Genomic DNA, 26,803 nt, shown 5'->3' on the forward strand with positions numbered 1-26,803 from the left:
TTACCCTCATCTCAAAACATATTCAAAATAGCAATTTCAGGTAGATTGTTGATTTAAATGTGAAAGATGAAACAATAAACCTTTTAGAAGATACTTAAATAAGACATGAAAATCACCATTGATAAGTTAAAAGGTTAACAGTGAGATTAGTCTTAAAATTGAGATTGTCTAGTCATAAAAAAATATCATTAAGAGTAAAAAGTGGGGGACTTCCTGAGTGGTCCAGTGGTTAAGAATCTGCCTTGCACTGCAGGGGATGTAGGGTAAATCCCTGGTCGAGGAACTAAGATTCCCACATGCTGTGGAGCAACTGAGCCCACGTGCTGCAACTACTGAGTCCATGGACCACAAGTAGAGAATTCATGCACCGCAAGGAAAGATCCTGCATGACACAACAAAGATCCCATGTGCTGCAACTAAGACTCGATGCAGCCAAACAAATAAATATTAAAAAGAAAAAAAAAAGAAAGAAAGTAAAAAGGCAAGCCACAATAGGTGAAAGTGGTTGGAATATACAACTAAGAAAGGGCTCATATCCTCAATATACAAAGAATACCCACATATCAATTAGAAAGACAATCTGACAGAAAACTGGGCAAGAAACCTAACAGGAACTTTTCAGCCAAGACTAACAGTATCTACTGCTGCTGAAGATGTGGGATGACAGAAACTCTGGGAACTGCTGGTAGGACTACTATGTACTGGTACAACCACTATGGAAAACTATTTGGCATGATCAATTAAAGTGGAATAAATACATTTCCCATGACCAAACATTCCAGTTCTATGATTACACTCAAGAAAAATGTGTATACATGCATACCAAGAAATATGTATATGAATCAGAGCAGCATTATTCATAATAAGACACCGGGAACAAACTTAATATCCATCAATATTAGAATGGACAATAAACTGTGGCATATCCATATAACCATGACACTGAATGAACTACAGCTACATACAACAACACAAATGAATCTAACAAGCATAATACTGAAAAAGGAAACCAGACATAAAAGAATATATGCTTTATGATTCCACTTAGAGTAAAAAGCAGGCAAAACTATACCATATTGTCAGAAAACAAAACAGAGGCTATTATTAGAGATGTGAAAGGCGATAGTAAGCGACAGAAGCATAAGAAGGTGGGGTCTTTTGGAGTTTAGGGCATATTCTCTTTATTGATCTGGATTATGATTACATATGCTATACAATTTAAAAGCTTTTAAATACTGAGTTCATATTCCCAATATATGTGTATTTTTATACATGTATTAACTGTGCTAATATGTTATGAACACTACAAAACATGTAAAAAATAAAAACATGAAAATTATGGAATAAAGATAAATGATACCTTAAATATCTTGCTAATAGTAATAGCTTAGTTTCTGTTTGTATCCTGAAAAATGGCACACTTATTTATTCCAAGTGAAGCAAATATTTTAACCTTATGGTTGCGATTTTTTTTAAAATTATTTTCATGAACTCCCAATACATTGCCTTATTTTCCCAATATGACTTAATCCCCACGATGCTTATAATATTTACATTTTATGCAGACCTGGAGTGGTGAATAATATCAAGACGTGACAAATAACTACTTTTTTGGCTTTTCAATCATTAGTTAATAGTTTAAGACAATACATATACTTAGGGAAAGATTCACACAAGTCTTCTCAATATTCACTTTAGCAAGATGATTTACAGACTTGATTATATCACTGATGTTAAGATTGTAATGTGGCTGACAAAGAGCTTGAACTAAGAGTAGAAGGATCAGCTGCACCATTTTCTTGTTTTCTTGTGCTTGATTTACTAACATTATTATTATTAACCTATGGTTTCTTCAAAGAAATCTCTCAAAGTCACTTATTTATTTTGTGAGCATTAGATAATATGACAAGTATTAGTCGCTCAGTTGTGTCCGACTCTTTGACTCAAGTGTTATTCCAATCGTGTCCTCGATAGTAGCATACCAGGCTCCTCTATCCATGGAATTCTCCAGGCAAGAATATTGGAATGGGTTGCCGTTTCCTTCTCCAGGGGATATACCTGACCCAGGGATCAAATCCAGGTCTCCTGCTTTGCAGGCAGATTCTTACTGTCTGAGCCACACGGGAAGCCAGATGCACTTAACAGAGTATGGGTAAATGGCAATATGTGGCAACACACGGAGAGTACATGAAAGAGGTCTACTGTCAATCCCTGTGCGATGTGGAATTCCCACTCCTCCTTTCATGATAGAGGACCATCCCATCTGACAGACTGAATGAGGGAGCATGTTAATTGTTCTATTTAATATTGGTAAAGCATAGTTTCTTTCCTTTATTCTACTTCAGGTTTAAAAGGTAAATTTTAAAATTCTAAATTTTTTTCTTATACCACCAAGAAATCATCTACACGTCACTCTGAAAACCACTGTCTTATTAAAGGACAGCAGGAGAGTGACCAGATCAAAATCGCAATTTAAGTAGCTCATCGCCCCTGGCAGCTAAATGGAGAAGGAATTTAAGGCAAAGGATAGGTTTGAGAGTTGAGACTAGAATCCAGGCAACAGATAAGGAGCTGCTAGGACCATGAAGGTTAGAGGTAATGACAGTCTAAATAAGGCAGTGGCAACCTAAATAATGGGGCAAAATAGATTACTGTCAGTGACGGAGTTGATGGGTGGTTTTACCCTCCCCCTTCCCTTTACCTCTACTACTAGCTTCTCTCTCAAAAATGCCCAAAGAGCAACTTTCTTCAACTACACTAAGTATATATACATACATATAATTGATATGGACAATTGGTATTTTTAAATCACAAGTATTATGCGTGCATTGAGAACTTTGCTGCTTTGAATGATCTATAACAAACAGTATGAGTGAAAATAATGCACTTATTAAACAGCAGATTAAAAACAAATCCTCCCCCTTCACACACACACAAACTGACACTCTTACACCGTTCTTATATACAACAGATATTTCAAAGAAGCTACTCTTGGCTGCAGAAGAGTTTCAAATGCTCATGCACCAAAACAAACCCAAAAACACAAAATAAACTTAATTTTTTGAAGCTTATGTTCAACATAATCTGTCATTTTTTAATTTGTGAAAAGCAAAACAAACATCAATGTAAAAACTAAAGCAATCTAAGATTTGCAAAACTTGGAAATTAATAAGGTAATCATTTTCAAAGACATCTGATATTTCCTTATGAAAAGGGGCTTTTCTTCAATTGATGTTGTCTTTGCAATAATTAATCAATTCAAGATCTAAAACTAAACTTATTCCTGGCTTCAGAATTCACTTGTTTCTGTGTTCACTGTTAGTTCCTCACTGCCAAGAATCATAATTGTTTAAATGATGTCACTGATGAACAAGGTAAATGTATCTCAGTTACATTTTTAGGAAAATGTATAACAAGTTACTCAATTGCATTATACCTGTACTGAAAGTTTTCACTGATTTTGAAAAAAGCAAAGGAGAAGCCACTACCATACTACTGGCTGAAATCCCCAAAGCTCAAATATTTTTATTGTCAAAGTAAAGCACCCTCAAAATTTAAAGGAGTATCCATTTACTCCTCATATGAAATTGTATTGTGTTGTCCAGATAGGAACCAAGTGAGAAAGGCTGACACCAAAGTAAATATGATGAGACAAATTTAATTCTTTCCTCCACCATCTATTCTCTTCAGACACATTCTGGAGGATACACATAAACAAGAGATCCATGTAGTAATTTTCAATTGTGGAACAAATGGGATGTTCTAGAGCCCACTTTGTAGAGGATGATGCAATCTTATGGGATCACCCCAGATCTGATTCAGATCCATAAATTAATCCCAGGATCAATCATCCATTCAAGGAATTTTCCACAAGTGTGACGATCAGAACCTAGATCAAATTCCCCATGTCTTCTCCAAAGTTAATTCAAAATTCAGATCAAATCCATTTTCCCTAGTTAAGCAATTAGCTATAATATTTGTTGATAGATCTGATACTCGGACATATGTTCTAAAAGTCCCAGCAATCAATGTATCAATAGTTCAAATTACCTAACTACTCATTAAGACAATGAATATATGCACACACAAACAAGATCAAATGTAGTCCAGAGCATATTTTAAGAATCCCCAGAGAGCATCTTTTTTCCTAACAGAAAGCTCTGTTCAGGTCTGTATTATGTAAATAACTTAATTCAGGCACAGTGAAGCCTAGAAGACAAATGTTAGGTTTCAAGTATCTAAAGTTACTCTACGAAAAACAGTAATCACCTGTTTCCACAGAGGGTCAAACAAGATGAAATATATTCAATATATAACATGAAAAACAGGTCTTAGAGAGAAATTTTTATTTCACTGGTAAAAGTTAATTCCAGGAAGAATAAATTTTAACAAGTAAGATCTGCTTTGTCTGAAAAATCTTTAAATAGAACAAGATTTAACTGCTTTGACGGTTAAGTATAATCCTATATCACTGTGCCAAGTCAGTCATGTCTGACTCTTTGTGATCCTAAGGACTGTAGCCCACCAGGCTTCTCTGTTGATGAGATTCTCCAGCCAGGAATACTGGAGTGGGTTGCCATGCCCTTCTCCAGGGGACCTTCCCAATCCAGGGATCGAACCTGCGTCTCTTACGTCTCCTGCATTGGCAGGCAAGTTCTTTACCACTACAGCCATCTGGGAAGCCCATATCACTATAGTAGAACTCATAAATTATCTTCTACAAGACTCTTATCCCTAAGATTATTGGATCTAATTTGTTTGAATCTCTCTCTGATTAGCCAATTATGCTTAAACTGGGAGAAAATTTTGAAACTACCACTTGTGAAAGTGTAGTGAACTGGTTACTGCTCCTCACAGAGGAGTTTCACACCAAACAGGAATAAAATTCATTGAAAATATAATATGCATATCTAGTCCTTATACTTCAACACCAAAAAATTCTAGTATGCTTAAAATCGTAGGTAGACTTTAGGAAATTTACTCAGCTCAGCTCTGAGAATACTGAGAAAATGAAAATTTACTTAATTGACAAAAACATTCCACCAAAGTTGAAAATAAAATTTTTTTCTAACTTCCTTATTTGCTTCTGAGGCAGTTGCAAAGTTAATCAGAACTGAAGTTCATCTTTGTTCCTTCTAACTTCTTTGTTTCTCTGCCATTTCATCTGTTTCAACATTTAAGGTTGTGTAAATCAGAGGTGTGGGATAAACTTTGCATATAACCAATTTCACACAATAAGTGTAATATTTCACTGGGTCCAATAGCTTTACTCAGTTGAAAAGCAACTGTTCAAAACTGGCAGGGTTAAAAACAGTGATCCAGATAGTCAATCAAATATCACTCATTCATTATCAGGCTATAATATAATAATCTAAAAACTTTCCAAAATTTAATAAAAGATTTAAAACCTACATATAGCTGAGGCTTGAACAGGATGGGTCCACTTATACACAGATTTCTTTTTCAATAGATACTACAGTAATACATAGTCCAAGGACTATTATCCATGGCATAATCCATGTATGTGGAACCCAGACACGGAGAAAACAGGGATACAGAGGGCTGACTATACAGTTATACATAGATTTTTTACTCCTTGGAGGGTCAGTGCTCCTCATCCCTGAGTTGTTCAAGGGTCCACTGAACAATACGTCAGAAATAACTATAAAAATACTAGCAATGGAAAAAGAAGAGGAACACATTAATGAGAACAGCTGTGCTTATGCTGGGATTGTGAGTGATTGTTTTTATAATTTAAAAAATGATTTCTTCTTTTCCTCCAAAGATCTTATTGAGACTCTGAGGCTTAAGAGTTGTGAAAAATTAAACCAAAGTTTGGCTGGATATGTGCTGAATAAGGCAGGTTGAAAAGTTCCCAACATATAAGTTCTTAAAGAGAGATTCTTTATATATTCTGACTATCCTCCAAGGTAAAAGAATCAAAAAGGAAAAAGTAACATATCTACTTCTGAGTACCTACATCTCTTAAAGTCATGAAAAAATAAGACAGACTGATGACAGATAGACATGTGATAACCCAAGTACAGCAAGATGTTAATTATAGAATCTAAACAGTGGTTATCTAGGTGTTCACTATAAATTACTTCTTTTTTTGTATATTAAGCAGCTTTCATAACAAAAGAGAAAAAAATATCTGAGGTACATACATTTCTAGGAAAAATATAAACAAATTACAGGATACTCTGGAAGATTTAATAGAGAAAAATATTAAGATATTTGGGTTACAGTATTTGAATGCCATTCTGTTTAGAAAAATGTTTTCTATATCTACTATGCATTATAGATCTTTAGATCCTGTAATGTATTTAGTCTCTAAAGATGATGCCCCAATAAGCCACACCTCCCAGGAAGTATTCATGACTTTCTACAGTCCTCTTCTTTGAAACTAGGGTGGCTCTGTGACTTGCTTTTTGATTAACAGAAGTTGAATAACTTTCAAGACATGTATTAATAAGTCTTGCATATTCTAAGATTCTGGTTTCTTTCTTCAAGAGTACTGACCTGCCATTTATAAATCTAACTAGTCTGAGATATTATGCCAGAAAGGCCACATACCCATGCTCAGTTTAATAGTTTCAGCTAAATCCAGCCTGAGAGCCATTCAGATGTGTACCAGACATGTAAATGAAACTGTCTGACCTTCTAGTCGAATATAACTGAGTGACCTTAATGTAGAACTGCCTAGTTAAGCTCTGCCCAAGTTTCTGACTCAAAATAATATAATTTATAACAATGCACTTGTTCTTTAAAGCTGCTAAATTTTCGCAGTGCTTTTTAAAAACCAGAATACATAAATAAAGTACCATAAATAGTAAATATTTAGTCCAAATCCTTCATTTTTAAGAAATGATCCACTCTCAATGTACTGAAAAAGAAAAAAGGACCCTATAACATCTAGGCTAAACAGGTAAGAATTTTTTTTTAAAAAAGAGAAAAGGGCTAGTTAGAAATATCACTTCCTAGTCTATTTAAATATATAGATCCCACTCACTGTATAATAAAAACTCAGCTAAGCAACAAATAGCAAGCTATTTCTTAAACCATTCATTGTTTATATATTGGGTGATATTTACAGAAAAGCAAATGTGTTAGATGTATTTTTTCCTCTTTAAAATTCATAATGAATCCATCATCTGACGCTGTCAGTTATCTGTGACTCCCATCCAAGTTGCTACCTTAAAAAGAATTAATAGAGAATTAACTGCATCTAAAATAATAAAATGTCTTTTAAGCCTCTACAGTTTTGGTTTTCAGTGACTTGTTGGGAAAAATTTTAAGGATCGCAAACTTGTATATGTTATTCATCAATTGACACAATACTTGATATAGGCAGTAAAACAAAGTTTATGACTATATGTGTAATAGGTGCTTGACAAATGTTGATGGAATGAATATAAAAATTCTATATATTCAGCTTATAAATTATGTGAGAGAACCATAAGTTGATGTATTTAAATAACAGTCATCAATACCCTTAATTTTACACTTAAAGAAAACACAAAAGTACCTTCTAAATAGCTATAAAATATGAAATTAAGACTCTAATTCTTATATCTACCCTAGAACTAAAAATTTAGAAGATATTAAATTGCTGCTCTTATTAATCTTTTACTTCTTTAATATGTATGCTTCTGGAGTTTTTTTCATGCTATTAAAATAATAAATAAACTATCCCTTTCTTCCAGTAATGGCAGAACAAGATTCAAATGGCTGCTGGCAAAGAGAAAAAAAGGGAGACATTAGGCTACTTTAACTAAGTTGAAGAATCCATTTGTAACTTGAAGGCTCTTTTAAACAGTATGTTAAATTGGAAATACTCAATCCCTGAAGATTAAAAAAATATCAGACGTGCTTAACTTTAAGGTAGCTCAATTTCTTTTCCTTTTGATTATTCCAACAGAGGACTAGAGATAAATCAATGTATATTTATACTAAGAACTCTACACAATGAAAATGAACAAGGTACTGTGTTAGACACCTGAAAATTATATATAGTACTATAAATCAACTACAGCTCAATTTTAAATATAAATTAAAAAAAAAAAAAGAAAAGTTAACAAACTACAATACAAATATAATGTTGAAAGAAGCCAGACACAAAAAGCCATACTAAGTGATTTCAAAAATAGTCAAAATTAATCTATGATGTTAGAAGTCAAGACAGCAGTTATCCTTAGAAAGGAGAGGAAAAGGAGTGACTATGAATCACTGAAGGGTTTCTGAGATTCTGGTAATATTTTGTGATTCATGTTCTATGTTGTTATAATCTATGTAGTTTTTCTGTATGTATACTATACTTCGATTAACAGCTTACCTGGATTGAAAGAGTAGCACTGAAACATACACATTACCATGTGTAAAATGGGCAGCTTGTGGGAAGTTGCTGTGTAACACAGGGAGTTCAACTCCAAGCTCTGTGATGACTTAGAGCGGTGGGATTGGGGTGTGGGGAAGTTTCAAGGAAGAGGGGATATATGTATACTTATGGCTGATTCACATCTTATGGCAGAAAGTGACAAAACAGTGTAAAGCAATTATCCTGCAATTAAAAATAAATTTTGAAAAATCAATCAATAAGTGAAAAAAGTAAAGTGTACTTGGGTGGAAGGTGGGCAAAGTTCTAAGATTTTAATTTTTTTACACCTGAAGCAGAGGTTTTCCAACACTTTATTCTTGATACTTTAAACTAGTTTGCTCATTTGTCTGCAGAACCATGGTATAAAATGATACAACTATAGAAGGTGGCTTGGAGGTCACATAAACCAAATGAGAATGCAGAAACTGACTTCCAAGATTACATAATACAGGGCAGAACCAGGACAAGAACACAGGCCTCCACACTCCTATTACAGTGCTTTACCACCACACAATACTGTCAAACCCTCTCTCTAGTAGCCACTTTTACAATATCTGCGGACACCTTTTCCTACTTCCAAGCCCTGATGAATGGTACATGCTGTCCTAGAAGAAACACTGGCAAAGTGATGTAGATACATAAATGCAAGAAAGAGATCATAATCTGCCTTACTACTGTACCAAATAATATACATAGAGTAAGCATATCTGTTAATGTCATGTCAATATATCTGTTAATCTGGATAGGGAAAAAAAAGTTCTAATGAGAAGAAAATCAAGATAGAATTTTAGCAGCGACTTGCTGGGGAAGGGAAGCTTCTAAAAATGACCCCCCCCCAACAGTCTCAAACATTTATAAAACATTCTGATTTCTTGTGATAAAACTTATGTAGCTAAATGTTGATGTATGGTAGAAACCATCACAACGTTGTAAAGTAAGTATCCTCCAATTAGAAATAACAGAAAATAAAACTTACGTAGCTAAACACATTTACTGTATTGTCAATTTTTAAATATATTTTTCTTCCTTCTCTTTAAAATATAAATAAAAATTTTCAATGGATATTGACAGGTAAACTTGGAAGTCTAACATTTTATTAAAGATGACGTTAAATACACACTAGTTCAAATTTCAAACAGCATCAACTATAAGTTAAAAAAATACAATCAGAAAATTTTCATTAAGAAATTAAAACCAACAAAAACATTATAATCCTTAACAGATGATCCAAAGGCCCAAAGTAGTCAAGTACCACAATGGCTGAAGAATGCCGTTATACATGCTTACATACTATTTTTAAGTGGCTTATTATGTGTCTGGGAAGAAAATATTACTGTTCGCTGCCAGCCTAAGCTTATATTACCCACCCCACAAAAGATAAATCTTACTCTTGTCAGAACATTGACAACACACTATGCAGTAACAAGAGCAAAGTTATACAATTTAAATTCAATTATTTCAATGAGAAAGTAATATAACCTTTCTGGGAGGATAAATTTCAATGTCTCTAATAACATTTTATTAGCAGATTTTTTAAAATATTGGAATTCTTTGTAACACTGGCAGCTAAAAAGTAGACCAGCATCTACAAAGTACTACGAAAGTGGGATATAATCCACAAAACTTGAAGATGGAGAAATATTTGCAGATTTTAAATATCGAAGTCCTTTAATAATTAGGACAGATCCCCTTTCAGTTCAGTTCAGTTCAGTCTCTCAGTCATGTCCAACTCTTGAGACCCCATGGACTGCAGCACGCCAGGCCTCCCTGTCCATCACCAACTCCCGGAGTTTACTCAAACTCATGTCGATTGAGTCGGTGATGCCATCCAACTATCGGTGATGCCATCCAACCATCTCATCCTCTGTCCTCCCCTTCTCCTCCTGCCTTCAATCTTTCCCAGCATCACGGTCTTTTCACATGAGTCAGTTCTTTGCATCAGGTGACCAAAGTATTGGGGTTTATGCTTCAGCATCAGTCCTTTCAATGAATATTCGGGACTGATTTTCTTTAGAGTGGACTGGTTGGATCTCTTTGCAGTCCAAGGGACTCTCAAGAGTCTTCTCTAACACCACAGTTCAAAAGCATCAATTCTTCAGTGCTCAGCTTTCTTTACTAGTCCAACTCTCACATCCATACATGACTACTGGAAAAACCATAGACTTGACTAGACGGACCTTTGTTGGCAGAGTAATGTCTCTGCTTTTTAATATGCTGTCTAGGTTGGTCATAACTTTTCTTCCAAGGAGCAAGTGTCTTTTAATTTCATGGCTGCAGTCACCATCTGCAGTCATTTTGGAGCCCCCCAAAATAGTCTGTCAATGTTTCCATTGTTTCCCCATCTATTTGCCATGAAGTGATGGGACCAGATGCCATGATCTTAGTTTTCTGAATGTTGAGTTTTAAGCCAACTTGTTCACTCTCCTCTTTCACTTTCATCAAGAGGCTCTTTAGTTCTTCTTCACTTTCTGCCATAAGGGTGGTGTCATCTGCATATTTGAGGTTATTGGTATTTCTCCCAGCAACGCTGATTCCAGCTTGTCCTTCATCCAGACCAGCATTTCTCAGACAAACCCCCTTTAGGCATGGTCATACTTTAAAGCCATGATTTTAAACTTCTTTACAAAAGATAGAGGGAATCCATTGGTTCAGATACTTTTAAACTACTCCAATATATATCCCAAGTATATATTTGCAGGAGACCTGGGTTTGATTCCTGGGTTGGGAAGATCCCCTGGAGAAGGGAATGGCAACCCACTCCAGTATTCTTGCCTGGAAAATTCCATGGACAGAGGAGCCTGGTGAGTTACAGTCCATAGCATCACAAAGGGTTGGACATGACTGAGCAACTAACACTTTCAGTTTTACATATACCCACCCAAGAGAATTGCCTCCTTGTTTTACAGATAACAACACTCACTCAATTCACTTTCTGGTCTAAAACAACTTTGCCCATCTCCCATGCTCTATCTACCTTCAGGATTCACTCCTTTCTCACCCCTAAGAAGTTCTTTCTTTCATTCTATTCAACACAATCTTTTCTTTCCTAAACTCTCATAAGCCTCACCTCTATCATTTAGTACTTTCTACTCAGCAGTATGTGACTGATTTTTCTCAACTGTGCTTACAGACTGTTAACCAGATCCAACTGCAAGCCCCTTCACAATAGGAGACCATATTTCATATACCTCCCACAATATTCGTGACATTATAGGCATTTCAATAAATGTTGAGGAAAATACTAAAAAAAAAAAAAAAAAAAAAAGTTGTAACTGCAAAGAAAGGCCTCTCCAATGAAGTATATGATAGAGCATGAGAGACAGAAGTTTACACAGGCTTCTTCCTGATTCCTTCAAGAAGAAAGTCTCAGTTTTTAATAACTGTAACACATTCCTAATATTTAAACACAACTGATTTCTAAGATAAGCACAAGAATATTCTATAATTTCATGGATATAATTTTGAGTGACATAGAATTTTATTTTATTTTAGATGGGCCGTGAGGCTTGAGGGATCTTAGTTTCCCAACCAGAAATCCAACCCAGGCCCTTGGTAGTGAAAGCACAGAGTCCTAACCACTGGACCATAAGATAATTGCCCCAATTTTTAAATAAGCTCATCTAAAAACTAAGTCCTTTTATAGTAGTAGAAAGTAAAGAAGTTCTCAAAATAAAAAAAAAGTTGAACAATCTAGTACCAAATGAAGTAGTATTGGATTATAACCCAAAGTATAAAGTTAATATCCATGAGTCCAAACTGATAGGAATAACTGAATGAATTAACTAATGGGGGAAAAGAGATAAATCTCCCATGTAGAAGAATTCCAAATAAATTATTATATGAAAGTATACTGCCTTCAAGGAGATAAGAGCATTAACTCCCTATTCCTTAGGTATGGGTTGTACCTTTGAAAGAGTAGTTATAGAAAAGTGGGGTAGTAACTTTACCATGCAGAAGTCTGAAAAACATCTCAGCCAAGAGTCATAAATCATGTTGCTGCTATACATCTTGATATGATGAGAATGATACTTTATCTCTTGAGTTTTTGCAACTGAAAGTTGTGTAATAGTTCTATTTTTCCCAAATATAATTCATTAATGAATCCATTCTCTTCCTCACTAACTTGAAATGTAACCTTCATCATATGTTTAATGCTTTATGAGTCTGCCTTTAAAATATTTTTCCTGTTCATGCAACTACCAACATCACATTTTTTTGATTACTATAGTTTTACAGTAACCTTTACTATGTGTCTGGATAAATGTCCAGGTCTGTCTTTATCACTGTGCTATCCAAATTTACTAGTGACTATTATAATTCTGTGATGATTCAAATTTTATTATTTACCAAATTAACAGAAGTTGATATCCCTTAAATTAATGCAGGTAATGCCCTCAATTATTTCTTACATTAATTAGCTCCACCGCAGGAGAGCACTTAGGTCCTCTTAAGAAGAAAAAGAATCACTTTAACCAAGTGATCAAACAAAACATCAAAAATAACCATACAAACAACTATTGCACGTTCCTTATATGATGCACTCTAAAGACACAACATCACTTACAGACTATACATGTGCTAAAATTCATATCCTAAATCTAGTCATGATGAAACTTAAGACAAACTCAAACTCGCAGGCGTCCTACAAAATAAATGGCTGGTAATCTTCAAAATGTTAATGTCATTTAAAAAAAGACTCAGGAATGGTTCAGTCCCAGATCAAAGAAAGCAAGATTAAAGAAACAAAATCTAAATGCAATGCACGATCCTGGACTAGAACAGGGCGGCGGCGGTGGGGGGTAATGCTACATGGAACCAATCAGTGAAATATAAATCATGTCTACAGATTTAAAACTAGTATTTCGCAAATGTTTATTTCCTGATTTTGACCACTATACTATGGTTGTATAACGCCCTTATTCTTATAAAATGTACATTGTGGTATTTAGGCATAAAGGGCAGTAATATTTACAACTTATTCTCAAATGGCTCAGTAGGGAAAAAAAGTTAGAGAAAGAACAATAAAGCATATACAGCTCAATGTTAGTAATTGTGAATCTGAGTGAAGAACATGAAGTTCTTTGAATTATTCTTATAACTTTGCCTTATATTTGAAGCTATTTCAAAATAAAAGTTGAAGAAAAAGGAGAAATAATGCACATTAGAAAAAAAAATCTCACACACATAAACATGGAATTCATGAAGTTTTTACTTTCCTCCCAAGTTCTACAATACACCAAAACAAGTACAAGATATGTTCTCTGTTCTCAAGTTTTCCATCTGGCTGGGCTGACAAAACAAATATGTAACATTTTTATAAAAAATATTACAAAGCAGTAACTGTCAAATGTGTGACAGAAGTAATGAGTGCTAGAAATTTAGAGGGGAAAAAAGATCATGATGAATAAAGCAGTCCGACTGAAAGAAGAGAGACCGGACTCAGGTCTTGATCTCTAAGCAAAATCTGGCTAGGCAAAAAAAAAAGAAAATTCCACAGTGAGAGAGTATTTGTGGACAACTGAGTAACAAAGATTGACTACAGTCTGTTAACACTGGGGAATGAAAATCAAGGCTGGAAGGAAAGGCTAGGGCCAAACTGTGGAGCACTCTGAATCCTACCCCAAAGAAAACTGGATACTGTACTACAGGTAGTAGCTAACTACTAAATGATTCTGCCATAGCATTATTAATACAAGTAATTTCCCCCATTTCCATCTAGAATCTGACTGATTTACTCAACTTGACAATTCCTAAAAAGAATATCTCCTTTTATAATAACATATCTTTTGATTCCTCCATTTGTGTACCTGCTGACAGAGAATTTAATATCACACATATATTGACTGCTTATTGTGGATCAGATAAGTCAGGGAAGCTGACGCAGCACCAACCATATAATCCCTATAAATGGCCATTTAACTCCATCAATACCTATATCATTATTGATCAAACTGAGATTAATTTATTCTTCATGTATCTCTTTTCCTTACCAAATATAAAAAAGTAAACGGTTGCTGATAAACCTCACTACCTGTAGGGACAGATTTTTATTAGTATCGATGTGTCAACACTAAAAGTTTTCATTAAGCATTTTAAATCAGAATCATGTATCAGTGATCACATCTGGAAGTATTTTTGTTGCATACAAGCCAAACTTACAGTAAATTCATTCTAAAAGGTCAAGTTTATAAGCGACAAATTGTAATCTAAGACACCAGTTTTGTAAACTCTGCATGAATTACCTTTTTTGAGAACTCTTCATTATATTTCCAACACTCCTTTTTCTTAACAGAAGAATCAAATTACCTCAGCATCTAACATACAAAAAGGCCTTGAATAAAAAAATTTTGATGGTTACAGAATAAACTGGCAATTTAACAGAAACAACTAAGTTGAATATTTATGATTTCTAAAAGTATACGGTATGGTAGTAAGAATTATAATATTAAAGAGTCTCATTAGCATTTCATGAATATCTGCCCAAAAGAATATTTACCTAGATTCATTTCTAAATTGTAACTGTACCTAAAAATACCAGTTTATTCTAAAGAAATGTTAATAGTTCTCCATTTCTGTTATCCTTGGTGAGGGAAAGAACAATTACATCATTCTGCAGGGGTCAACAAACTACTGCCCACAAGACAAATCTGATCCCACCACCTGCTTTCATAGGGCCAGCTAACTAAGAATGATTTTTCACTTTTTGAACACCTGAAAACTAAATTCAAAAAAGAACAGTATTAAAGGACCCACAAAAATGATATGCAATTCAGTGACTGTAAGTAAAGTTTTATTACAGTCTCACCCATTCTTTTAAGTACTGTCTATGGCTATTTTACAAAAACAGCAGAGTTGAATAATTCTGCGAGACCATGTGTCCCACAAAGCCTAAAATATTTACCATATGACCACTTACAGGAAAAGCCAACCCCTATCATATAGCAGAACAGACAAGAGATTATGCTTTAGGCATTGAAATCAGATCAACCTAGCTTCAAAATCTGTCTATGAAGCTTGTCTGACTGTTTAATACTCTAAAACTCAGAATTCTAAATTTTTTTTAAGGACAGAAAATAGTACCTAATAAGACTGTTGAGAGGATTAAAAGGATAAATACATATAAAGTGTTTAGCACTATACCTAATACACAGTAAGCACTAAATAAAGTGGCTCAGGGGTAAAGAATCCTCCTGCCAAGCAGGAGACTCAGGTTTAATCCCTGGGTTGGTCGGGAAGATCCCCAGAGGAGGAAATGGCAACCCACTCCAGTATTCTTGCCTGGAAAATTCCATGGACAAAGGAGCCTGGTGGGCTACAGTCCATGGGGTCACAAAGAATTGGACACGACTGAGCAACTGAGCACGCATGCAGTGTTATTATATTTTAATTATTAGTACCATCATCATATAGTTACAGGGAATCAAACTATTGGAGTCCAGGTCTTCTTATTATTATATATATGCCACAAAAGTATAGTACCTATCTCTTTTCTGATTTTTTTCCTCTTGACTCCAGACAACTAAAACCCACACCAAAACATGCAGAAAAGGCCTTTATAAAATACAGGATGATTATAAAATTTGGAAACACAGGTAAGTATACACAAAAAGGGTTTGTAATATTAATCAGTGAAACCAGAGTTTATAGCCACCCTGTACAATTGCTTCCATAGGCAATGGTACCATCCATTGTACTACAAATAAAATCTATGTTACATTCAAGTGAACTTTGTTATATTAACTTTAATTACAGCTATGTCAAGACATTTAGTATGCTTAATAACGACAAACCAAATTTATTCAAATTCAGAACTATACTGTACATAATATAAATTCAAAATATTTTTACCTCAGATTCTAAGATAAACAAAAAAGAGTTACTACAGATGGAAAGATAAACTATGTCCATTAAACAATGAAAAAAAAAACTTACATCTTTACATATTTATGGAAAGTGTTATATTTACAACTTGTATTTTAAGTTTTTAAAGGTTTAATAGTCTTAAGTTTAACTTCATAAACCAAGTTTAAAATTGACATACACTGAGTCTAACTGTGTGACCTTGAGTAACTTACTTAACCCAAGCCTTAGTTTCCTCATCTATAAAATAGAGATAATAATACTCTTTCATAAGGTTATTGTGAGGATTAAATGAGTCAATACATGTAAAGAACTTGGAACACAACCCGCTACAGAGTGGTGCTCAATAAAAGTTAGTTATAATAATTACATATTAATTTAATTAAACAGCTAGATTTTGACAGGAATGCTTTCACAGTTTTAACTAGGAAGTTGGCATGCAGCCAAGAAAAACATTCTGAACATCAGCACAGGTCACAAAACCTTTAGAAATTCAATTCTATTGATGGGAATTAGAATACGGGCGACTGAACTGAACTGACCCTTCACTTAAATTTTACTTATATGGATTTCAAACTTTAAATTAAGTCATAAAGCTAAAGATTGTCATATTCCAAACTTGGGAACTTTGGCAAGTACTGTACTCTGCCAAGTTGCTGCTGTAGTGAACAATTAGAAGGTGCAATTCACTTGATTTACCTTGGTCATCCCTGGGAGAATAGAGCAGGCAATCTGTGGAGACTAGGGGAAGAAGTGGCAAAGACCTAGAATAAACTGTGCTGCTGTTGCTTGTGGGTGTGCCCTTATTTCCTATGGCTTCCTCTACTCTCCCCTGGCAAAGCACTGTGCTTTGCTTCATGTACTATTTTTCCCACCAAAGATTCAATAAAAGGCATGCCAACATTATCAGACTAGTATCTGTAAAAACTCTAAAAAAGATTTAAAACATTCCTCTATGTATGAATTTAGAATTGTTACGATGTTTCAAGCCAAACTGAGAATTATTGTCTTTACAAAGAAAGCTTATGAGTCTGAATTAGTGCCATAATTTCTGAAACTATCTTTTCAACTGCTGCTGCTGCTAAGTCGCTTCAGTCGTGTCCGACTCTGTGCGACCCCATAGACGGCAGCCCACCAGGCTCCGCCATCCCTGGGATTCTCCAGGCAAGAATACTGGAGAGGGTTGCCATTTCCTTCTCCAGTGCATGAAAGGGAAAAGTAAAAGTGAAGTTGCTCAGTCGTGTCCGACTCTTAGTGACCCCATGGACTGTAGCCTACCAGGCTCCTCCATCCATGGGATTTTCCAGGCAAGAGTACTGGAGTGGGGTGCCATTGCCTTCTCCGACTAGAGTGTGCTAAAGCAAAAAAGACAGCTTTTGATCCCAATGACCAAAATGAGAACCCAACATATATTTGTTAAATGAACTGATTAATTTGCTTGACGACCACAAATTAACATTTATCCACATAAGCATTTACAAAGAATTCACAAAAAATTGCTGTCTGTAGCTGTTTGTATAGCAAAGGTCATAAGTAATTACCACTGAAATTCTTACTTCTTTACTCATGTACTGGTAATACACAGTACTGGTAATTTCTATTCTAAATCTTCACAACCTTATGTACCCAACCATTGTTCATCTCATTAAGGAATGCTACCACACAAAAGTGTTTTTTGAAACTGGCATAAATGATGTACCATGAATTACCACCTCATAACAAATGGCCTCCGTCCATGCTTCCATAACAATACAAACCACTTTTGTTTCTCTAAAACATTCACCATCTGATCAGTAAATGACAGACCTCTGATTTCTGTAAGGCTTGGTTCCTGCTCCTTCCTACCCATCCTCTCTCCTGATAGGTTGCCCTCCTTCCCAAAGCTTTTTACTACACTGTAATGCTGCTTCTTTTATGAATAAACTTTTCCTAGACCCTTAACCGGAGAAGGCAATGGCACCCCACTCCAGTACTCTTGCCTGGAAAATCCCATGGACGGAGGAGCCTGGTAGGCTGCAGTCCATGGGGTCGCTAAGAGTCGGACACAACTGAGCGACTTCACTTTCACTTTTCACTTTCATGCATTGGAGAAGGAAATGGCAACCCACTCCGGTGTTCTTGCCTGGAGAATCCCAGGGACGGCGGAGCCTGGTGGACTGCCGTCTATGGGGTCACACAGAGTCGGACACGACTGACGCGACTCAGCAGCAGCAGCAGCAGACCCTTAACAGAACCTCATTCCACCTATCTTTCTCTGTACCTCTCCAACAACAGACTGGGAGATAACAGCATTTTCTTATCATTTTCCTATTGTGGTACACATATGACTACTCCACAAGTCTACTGTTAAAACTTTTCTTTCTTATTTGTAATCAGGCTCTACTTAACTTTCATCACTGTCATCAATCAACTTCCTCATCACTCCCCAACTTAACAGAGAAGTTTTAGTGCTTGTCTTAGTGCCTCACTTGCCTTTTTAGGTATCATCAACCGGGTAACTTCCAAATCCTTGTGAACATCCTAGCTGCTCTCCTCCTTAAGGAGTAAGGAGATATCCAACTACAATGATCTTTACATCCAACATTCAACTGAACAATCTACCTCTATGATCACTCTGGACCTTATAACCCAGAACAATTACTCATCTGAAACCTTAAAATTCATAGTTTTGACCTATAACTACCATTTCTTATCCTTTGGCTCTTTCACATTCTGCACCGCCCCCCCCAACCCCCCCACGGCCAACCCACCCATCACACTTGAGCTTTAAGGAAACTTTTGGTGCTACGTTCCTCCATTTTCTCCCAGTCTTGTTTTGGCTTCACTTTTTTCTTTCCCTATCCAGTCCAGGCATCCAAGATATATCCTTTCAACCACTCTTACCATGATACCTTTAATTTTTGGTCCCTGGCTCTTCTTATGCCATTCTCCCTCTTTCTCAAATTTTGTCCTCCACATTTACCAGAAAACTGTGGGGGCAGGATAGGGGTAATGATGCACACCACCGAAGTGACCAGAAAATCCAAGGCTGTCAAACTCTTCTGAGTCTACACTTCTCAGGCAAACTCCAATCGCATTAGCCTCAGTACTTCAAATTCTCAGATCAGTTTCAGCTTTCAACTCCACCATTTCTACCTCATACTTACTCTCTGAATGTGTCCTCGCTTCTTCTTTTAAAGAGAAAATAGCAGACTTCAGGTAGAAATACTCCTCCCCAAATCAGTATCCTTACTTCCTTTTCTCTCAACAACGAAACAGTTGTCTCTGGTTAAAAACCAAATGTACTGCAAAGCATTCCTAATAGTAAATACTATTTGTAGAAAAGTTATGTCCATCATGCATGGCCCCCTCTCCTCAACTCTGATCTATCAACTGGTCATTTGCCCTCAGCATATAAATACATTCACATCTTCATCAACTGAAATCTCTGTTTTCAAAATTATCAGTTAATTATAAGACTCAACCTAATGAAGATACAGTATTTTATCTAAATGCAGTCAAAAGTACGATATGAAGTATGATCAATATTTCAACAATCATCAAACTGTATATATACCTGTCTGTCACGAAAAAGCAATAACTGATCCTATAACATTTGGTTAATGAAATACTAGGCTCTACAGAGAATTCAATTACTGAAAAATAATTAACTTTAATAACACTTGGTACAATCATGTTTAGAGGAAAAAAGTCTCCAATGACCTGATGCTGCATTTCCGTCCAGGCTTCCTGTAGTAAATACGTAATGTTGCAATAAAGCGCCTTGAAAAATGAGTCATCTTGAACCAAACATAATCAACAAGATAATGATTAACCAAAGGCTGGCACAAATCCTACCACAGTAATATAACTGAAATTCAGTCTCTTAAAAGATGACTTGTATTTAATGTGGATATCTCAGAAATGTAAGCCAGTGACTGGGTCTATGTAATATATCTATATATTGACACAAGTATATGTAGAACTACATTTGAAATTTTTCTGTCTTAAGTTTTTTATAATTATCATTTACCCACAAAACCTAACAACAAATGGACTTTATAGTGTCATGTCTCCATTTTCCACTATACACAAAATTCTGGAAAATTATTTCCTAATGTTTACAAGAATTAATGTCTTTCTGCTTATTTTAGTAAGGCACAAAAACTGAGCATGCCACAATAGGCACTATATTACTGTGCATACTATATCCTTAAAAAATGTAATAATGTACTGTCTTTCACACTAAATTAGTGAATTATCATGGAGGGGATATGCTCTAATGTTTTACCTGGTAGCACAATGGCTAAAGCGGACTAGAAATATATCTATGGCCACGAAACTAGGCCAAGTTAACTGATCCCTGAAAGAATGAACCTGTAATACTGAACTCAGAAGCACAGTTTCTATAACCAATGAGCTATCTAACTATGTAACTACTTGAAGAATTATTTTAATAAGGTAATATTCAAACCTAATAGGAAAGTAAAGCAAGGTCTTTAACAAAAAGTGTTGTTTATTATGGAGCATAAGGAAAAAATGATCTTATCTCATACCACATACAGAAATCAATCTGAAGTATAATTAATCATTGACCTAAAGTAAAAGCACTAGTCATAGAGAACAAATGACAAATTAGATTTCATCAAATGTTTAAAAATTCCTATCCATCAAAGGACACCATTAAGAAAATAACTTAACAATGTGAAGAGAAATATTAATAGCACATATAGTTGACAAAGGATTTGTATTCAGAGTACATAAGTACAACAAATCCAGAATAAAAATTTAAACTTAAATTTAAATTTGAAAACTTAAATTTTTTTTTTTTTTTTAAATGTATCTGTTTATTTGGCTGTGCCGGGTGTTAGTTGCAACACGTGAGATCTTTAGTTTCGGCATGTGGAGTCTTAGTTGTGGCATGTGGGATCTAGTTCCCTGACCAGGGATCGAACCTGGGCCCCCTGCATTGGGAGCACAGAGTCTTAGCCACTGGACCACCAGGGAAGTCCCTGAAAACTTAAATTTAAAAATTTAATTGGATAGAAAACATGTGAAGTGAAAAGTAAATGAAATACATACGAATATATTTTATCTAATCTCATTTTAAAAGATGATTTTCTTTACCACATACTGTAGCTTATTCTAATTAACACTTAACATTAGAAGTGAAGAGTTTACAGTAACCATCTCTTTGTATATATTTTTATTTACAGGCTATAAAAATAATATATCACAAATATGATTTAAAATAAGCAAAACATGAATGGCCCTAAAAATGGTAAAAGGGAAATCTTAAAACCAGCTGACAATAAAGATCAACACATTTAAAAATAAGAATGCATATTACTCTCAAAAAGTAACAAATGACAAACTAGAAGTATATCAGAATATCCCTTTATGTATGTCCTAATCCCTGGAACCTGTGAATGTCACCTTATATGGCAAGAAAAAAAAAAGAAACCCAAAACTTTATAGTGTGATTAAGTTAAAGAATTTGAGATGGGGATATTAAGAAATCTGAGATGACAAATGGCCAAAACTTAAAAGAACTGAAAACGTTTTAGTCCTCATTACAGCATTAGATTGGGTTAGGCCCTAAGAAATAAAATCTCCACAGTAATTTCTATCTTGAGAAAATTTTCTACCATCAGTGTAAACAATCACACAACAGACATAATTCTAAATGCTTTTCCTCTTCTAATTATTCATCCCCAAACCACCTTTTATTAATTTTTTCTTCAGTAGGATAAACTGTCTGCACATTATATAGTATTTCACTATGAAGCATGCTGTGATGCAGCTAAAGACCAATGTTTGGCTGATGGAGCGAATCAGCTGAAACGTCTATTTCCATGGCCTCCCAGCCATACTCTCTACCATCTCAGAACCTGCAAAACAATCTTACTACTGTTGGGTTTCACCGACCATTTCTCTCATTAGCAAAAACCTGAACATTCTGTACAGATGACCCAAGAATCTCATGTTCTCTAGATAAGGACTGGAGAAAACTGAAAATGACAGTGGAATCAATTATCCTAAAAACTCTGAAACACCAGCAATTGCTTTACAGGCTTTTGAATTCTAGTGGAAGCCAATTATTCTATTCTAGCCAATTATTCTAGCAATATTTTAGTGTCTGGGTTTCCAAATGATCCTCACTTATTTCTCATCCAACCTTTTATGTTGTTATAGAAGTGACAAGAGACTGGACCAAGATTTTTGTGCTAGAAGCATATTAGTATTTAAGGGATTGGAATGGTCAGGAAACAATAGAAAGAATACAGACTTTTTAGAAGAAAAGAGTAATTTTCACTGAGGTTTAAGACCTAGACTCTTGAGAAAAAGACTTTCAAAACTAGAGATTTTTAAAATTAAATTTGAGATGGTGTTAAAACAATTAAGTAGCAATGAAACTAGAGTGAAGGAAAGAGAACTGAGTGTGATACAAACAAGTAAAAGAAAAGAACACAAAATTAAATCAGTGAAATAACCAAGGATTGTAAATAGACATGATTTGGTAGGGCTGTCCAATTCACAACTCCCCCAAGTGGCTGTGTGTGCTACCCTTTAGACCTTCATTTGAGAGACTACTCAATCCCTTCTCTTTATTATTCTAGACTTTGGTTCCAAAAGAGAACTGCTATCTTCCTAAATGATGAATTCGCCCTTCGTAAACATAATTATTAGCAGTGGGATAAAAATTTGATGTAAGCAGGACCAAAGTCCTGTTTTTGGATTTTTCAAATTAGAGTTAAGGGAAGGAAACCTTGAGGACACATTTGCAGAGCTACCGGGATGAGCCCTGCTGCTGAAGAAAACTTATTTCAAAGAACAAAACAAGTATGTATGGAGAAGTGGAGGTAAGAGACTAACAATTCCAATGATAATGCACATCCTTACCCTTAATTATGGATCACAATAAACTGTGGAAAATTCTGAAAGAGATGGGAATACCAGACCATCTGACCTGTCTCTTGAGAAACCTGTATGCAGGTCAGGAAGCAACAGTTAGAACTGGACATGGAACAACAGACTGGTTCCAAATAGGAAAAGGAGTACGTCAAGGCTGTATATTGTCACCCTGCTTATTTAACTTATATGCAGAGTACATCATGAGAAACGCTGGGCTGGAAGAAGCACAAGGTGGAATCAAGATTGCTGGGAGAAACACCAATAACCTCAGATATGCGGATGACACCACCCTTATGGCAGAAAGTGAAGAAGAACTAAAGAGCCTCTTGATGAAAGTGAAAGAGGAGTGAAAAAGTTGGCTTAAAGCTCAACGTCCAGAAAACTAAGATCATGGCATCTGGTCCCATCACTCCATGGGAAATAGATGGGGAAACAGTGTCAGACTTTATTTTTTTGGGCTCCAAAATCACTGCTGATGGTGATTGCAGCCATGAAATTAAAAGACGCTTACTCCTTGGAAGAAAGGTTATGGCCAACCTAGTTAGCATATTTAAAAGCAGAGACATTACTTTGCCAACAAAAGTCTGTCTAGTCAAGGCTATGGTTTTTCCAGTGGTCATGTATGGATGTGAGAGCTGGACGGTGAAGAAAGCTGAGCGCCGCAGAATTGATGCTTTTGAACTGTGGTGTTGGAGAAGACTCTTGAGAGTCCCTTGGACTGCAAGGAGATCTGATCAATCCATCCTAAAAGAGATCAATCCTGGGTGTTCATTGGAAGGACTGATGTTGAAGCTGAAACTCCAATACTTTGGCCACCTCATGTGAAGAGTTGACTCATTGGAAAAGACCCTAATGCTGGGTAGGATTGGGGGCAGGAGGAGAAGGGGACGACAGAGGATGAGATGGTTGGATGGCATCACCGACTCGATGGACATGGGTTTGGGTAGGCTCCGGGAGTTGGTGATGGACAGAGAGGCCTGGCGTGCTGCAATTCATGGGGTCGCAAAGAGTTGGACACGACTGAGCGACTGAACTGAACTGAACTACCCTTAATTATGTATATAACGTGTATTTTAAGTGAAGTGAAGTGAAAAGTCGCTCAGTCATGTCCGACTCTTTGCGACCCCATGGACTGTAGCCTGCCAGGCCCCTCTGTCCAGTGGAATTTTCCAGGCCAGAATACTGGAGTGAGTAGCCATTCCCTTCTCCAGGGGATCTTCACAACCCAGGCATCAAACTCATGTCTCCTGCATTGCAGGTGGATTCTTTACCATCTGAGCCACCTTAAGCTCAGTAAATACTTCCCATTGTTATTTTAAGAATTAAAAGAAATAATATAAAGGTACCTCGTAAACTCTAAGTTTATCAGAGCTTATTCAGATTATTCAGCAAATTTGATCACTTTGGTTTTCAACTAGAACTGTACATATTTATACACACATTAAATACAAAAAGTAGGTAATGAAATTCAATGTAAGCTATTACTGCAACCACAAAGCAAATGCATAAGACAAATCTGGTCTCCCAGTGATTTTTGTATGGCCTGTGAGCTAAGAACAATTTTTACATTTTTAAATGTTTGGGGGGAAACATCAATACCAGAATATTTTGCAATATGAGAAAATTAACTGAAGTTCATGTTTCAGTGGCCGTAAATAAAGCTTTATTGGAAGACAAGCACACCCAACTATGATACTGTCTATGGGTGCCTTCATGCCACAACAGAATTGAGTAGTTGCCTTTACAGAAAGTTTGCCAACTTCTATACAAAATGGTAAACACACATACCAAAACACTTTAAATGATTGTTAGGAAAGTAAGATCATAAGTAATTTCATCTTGTCTCTATCTTCTCAGTCTGAGATGTAATATTGCTTTCAATAAAAACAAAATTTTAGAAACAGAACTACCATATAACCCAGCAAACTGACCAATACAAAAAGATACGTGCACCCTAATGTTCACTGCAGCACTATTTACAACAGCCAGGACAAGGAAGCAAACTAAACATGCCCATCAACAGAGGAATGGATCAAGAAGATGTGGTACATAAATACAATGAAATATTGTTCAGCCATAAAAAGGAAAAAAACAGTGCCATTTGCAGAGATGTGGATAGATCTAGAGATTGTCATACAGAGTGAAGTAAGTAAGAAAGAGAAAAACAAGTATATAATATTGCTTATATGTGGCATCTAGGAAAATGGTATAGATAACTTAATGGAAAAGCAGAAATAGAGATCAAGATGTACAGAACAAACTTATGGATAAGGGGGAAGAGGGAGAATGGGATGAGTTGGGAGATTGGGACTGACATATATACACTACTATGTATCAAATAGATTAATGAGAACCTGTTGTATAGAATAGGGAACTCTACTTAACGTTCTCTGGTGACCTCAACGGGAAGGAAATCTAAAAAAGAGGGGGTATAAATGATTCACTTTGTTGTACAGAAGAAACTGACAACACTATAAAGCAACTATACTCCAATAAAAATTAACTTAAAAAAAGAACTTTAAAAAAAAAAAAAAAAGAACTTTAACAGCTTCTCTGATTTCCATTCCTCCATTGTGTAGCCCTCCCAATTCATCTAAGTCTTCTCCACACCAAGTACACAGCACCATCAAGATGATGAGCAAAAAAAAAAACCCGTAAGTGGATAACCATGGGATCATGATTCATTCCTTTTCTTTATCCCTTACATCCATCCACCAGCACATCAACAGCCTCTCCAAAATGCATCCCAAAAGCTACCGCTTCTTTCACCTCTACCACACAAACCCCCAGGTGTCATCATCTTTTACCAGTATTCCTGCAAGAATCTCTTAAGTATGATCTGAGGGTGTGGGGATTTGGGGAGAAAAGACTTAATGTGGTGGCAACATAAGAGAATACTATAGATAATTTCAGACTTCAAACAGTCTAAAGTTTAAGTTTTATTGTTCTTATTCTCACTGTGGCAAGAATATCCTCATTTTTTACAACAGTTCTTTTAGAAGGAATCTTTCAGCTTTCATTTAACAAATCTTGCTGCTTCTTTCCTGCATTTCTAAATTTAAAATGAAACTATAAATACCTATTCTGGTTGTAAAACACACCACTGGGGGGCGGGGGGATGAAGTCCAATTCTGACTTCTTAATGTGTCTTGTGATGTTGGTGACCAAGAAAACAGATTAACTGTTCTCCTATAGCTCTATACTTTAAATAAAATTTAGTGATTCAATTTTTCATAAAATACTCATTCTCTGATATTCAAAATAAAGAGAAGTAGCAAATGAAAGCAGTACAGTATAGTGGAAAGCACACTGGATTTTTTGAAGGCATAACATTTGGGCTTTAGTTCTTCCTTTATCACACTCAAACTATCCCTCTTAAATATTACAGCTTGATCTTAAACTATCCCTCAAATATTATAGCTTCCTCATTTATAAAATATGAATATCAATGCCTGCTCTAATTCTTAAAATCATTAGTGAATCAAGAGATTGTGTTCTTGAAAGTAATTTTAAAAAGTAAACTCTAAAATATAAATATAAAATGTCAACATCATTGAATTATGTAATTTTCTGTCAGTCTACAAAGTTTTAAAGTTAAATTTATTTCCTCTAAATTATTTTTCAAATATAAAAAATTTAATTGAAGTCTTTACAGCTATAGTAATCAAGACA

General features: G+C 35.4%; 1 protein-coding gene and 1 non-coding gene across 11 annotated transcripts in view; both read right to left on the reverse strand.

The window, feature by feature from the left end:
• Positions 1-26,803, reverse strand: part of EML4 (EMAP like 4) — a 153,686-nt gene that overhangs the window by 108,704 nt on the left and 18,179 nt on the right. The gene's annotated exons all lie outside the window — the stretch shown is intronic.
• On the reverse strand, positions 21,151-21,223 carry TRNAG-CCC (transfer RNA glycine (anticodon CCC)). Its single transcript has one exon. It is a non-coding gene; the product is annotated as a tRNA-Gly (tRNA).

The sequence above is a fragment of the Giraffa tippelskirchi genome, chromosome 4, assembly GCF_054371585.1.
Source record: "Giraffa tippelskirchi isolate mGirTip1 chromosome 4, T2T-mGirTip1v1.2.pri, whole genome shotgun sequence".
NCBI classification, from domain to species: Eukaryota; Metazoa; Chordata; class Mammalia; order Artiodactyla; family Giraffidae; genus Giraffa; species Giraffa tippelskirchi.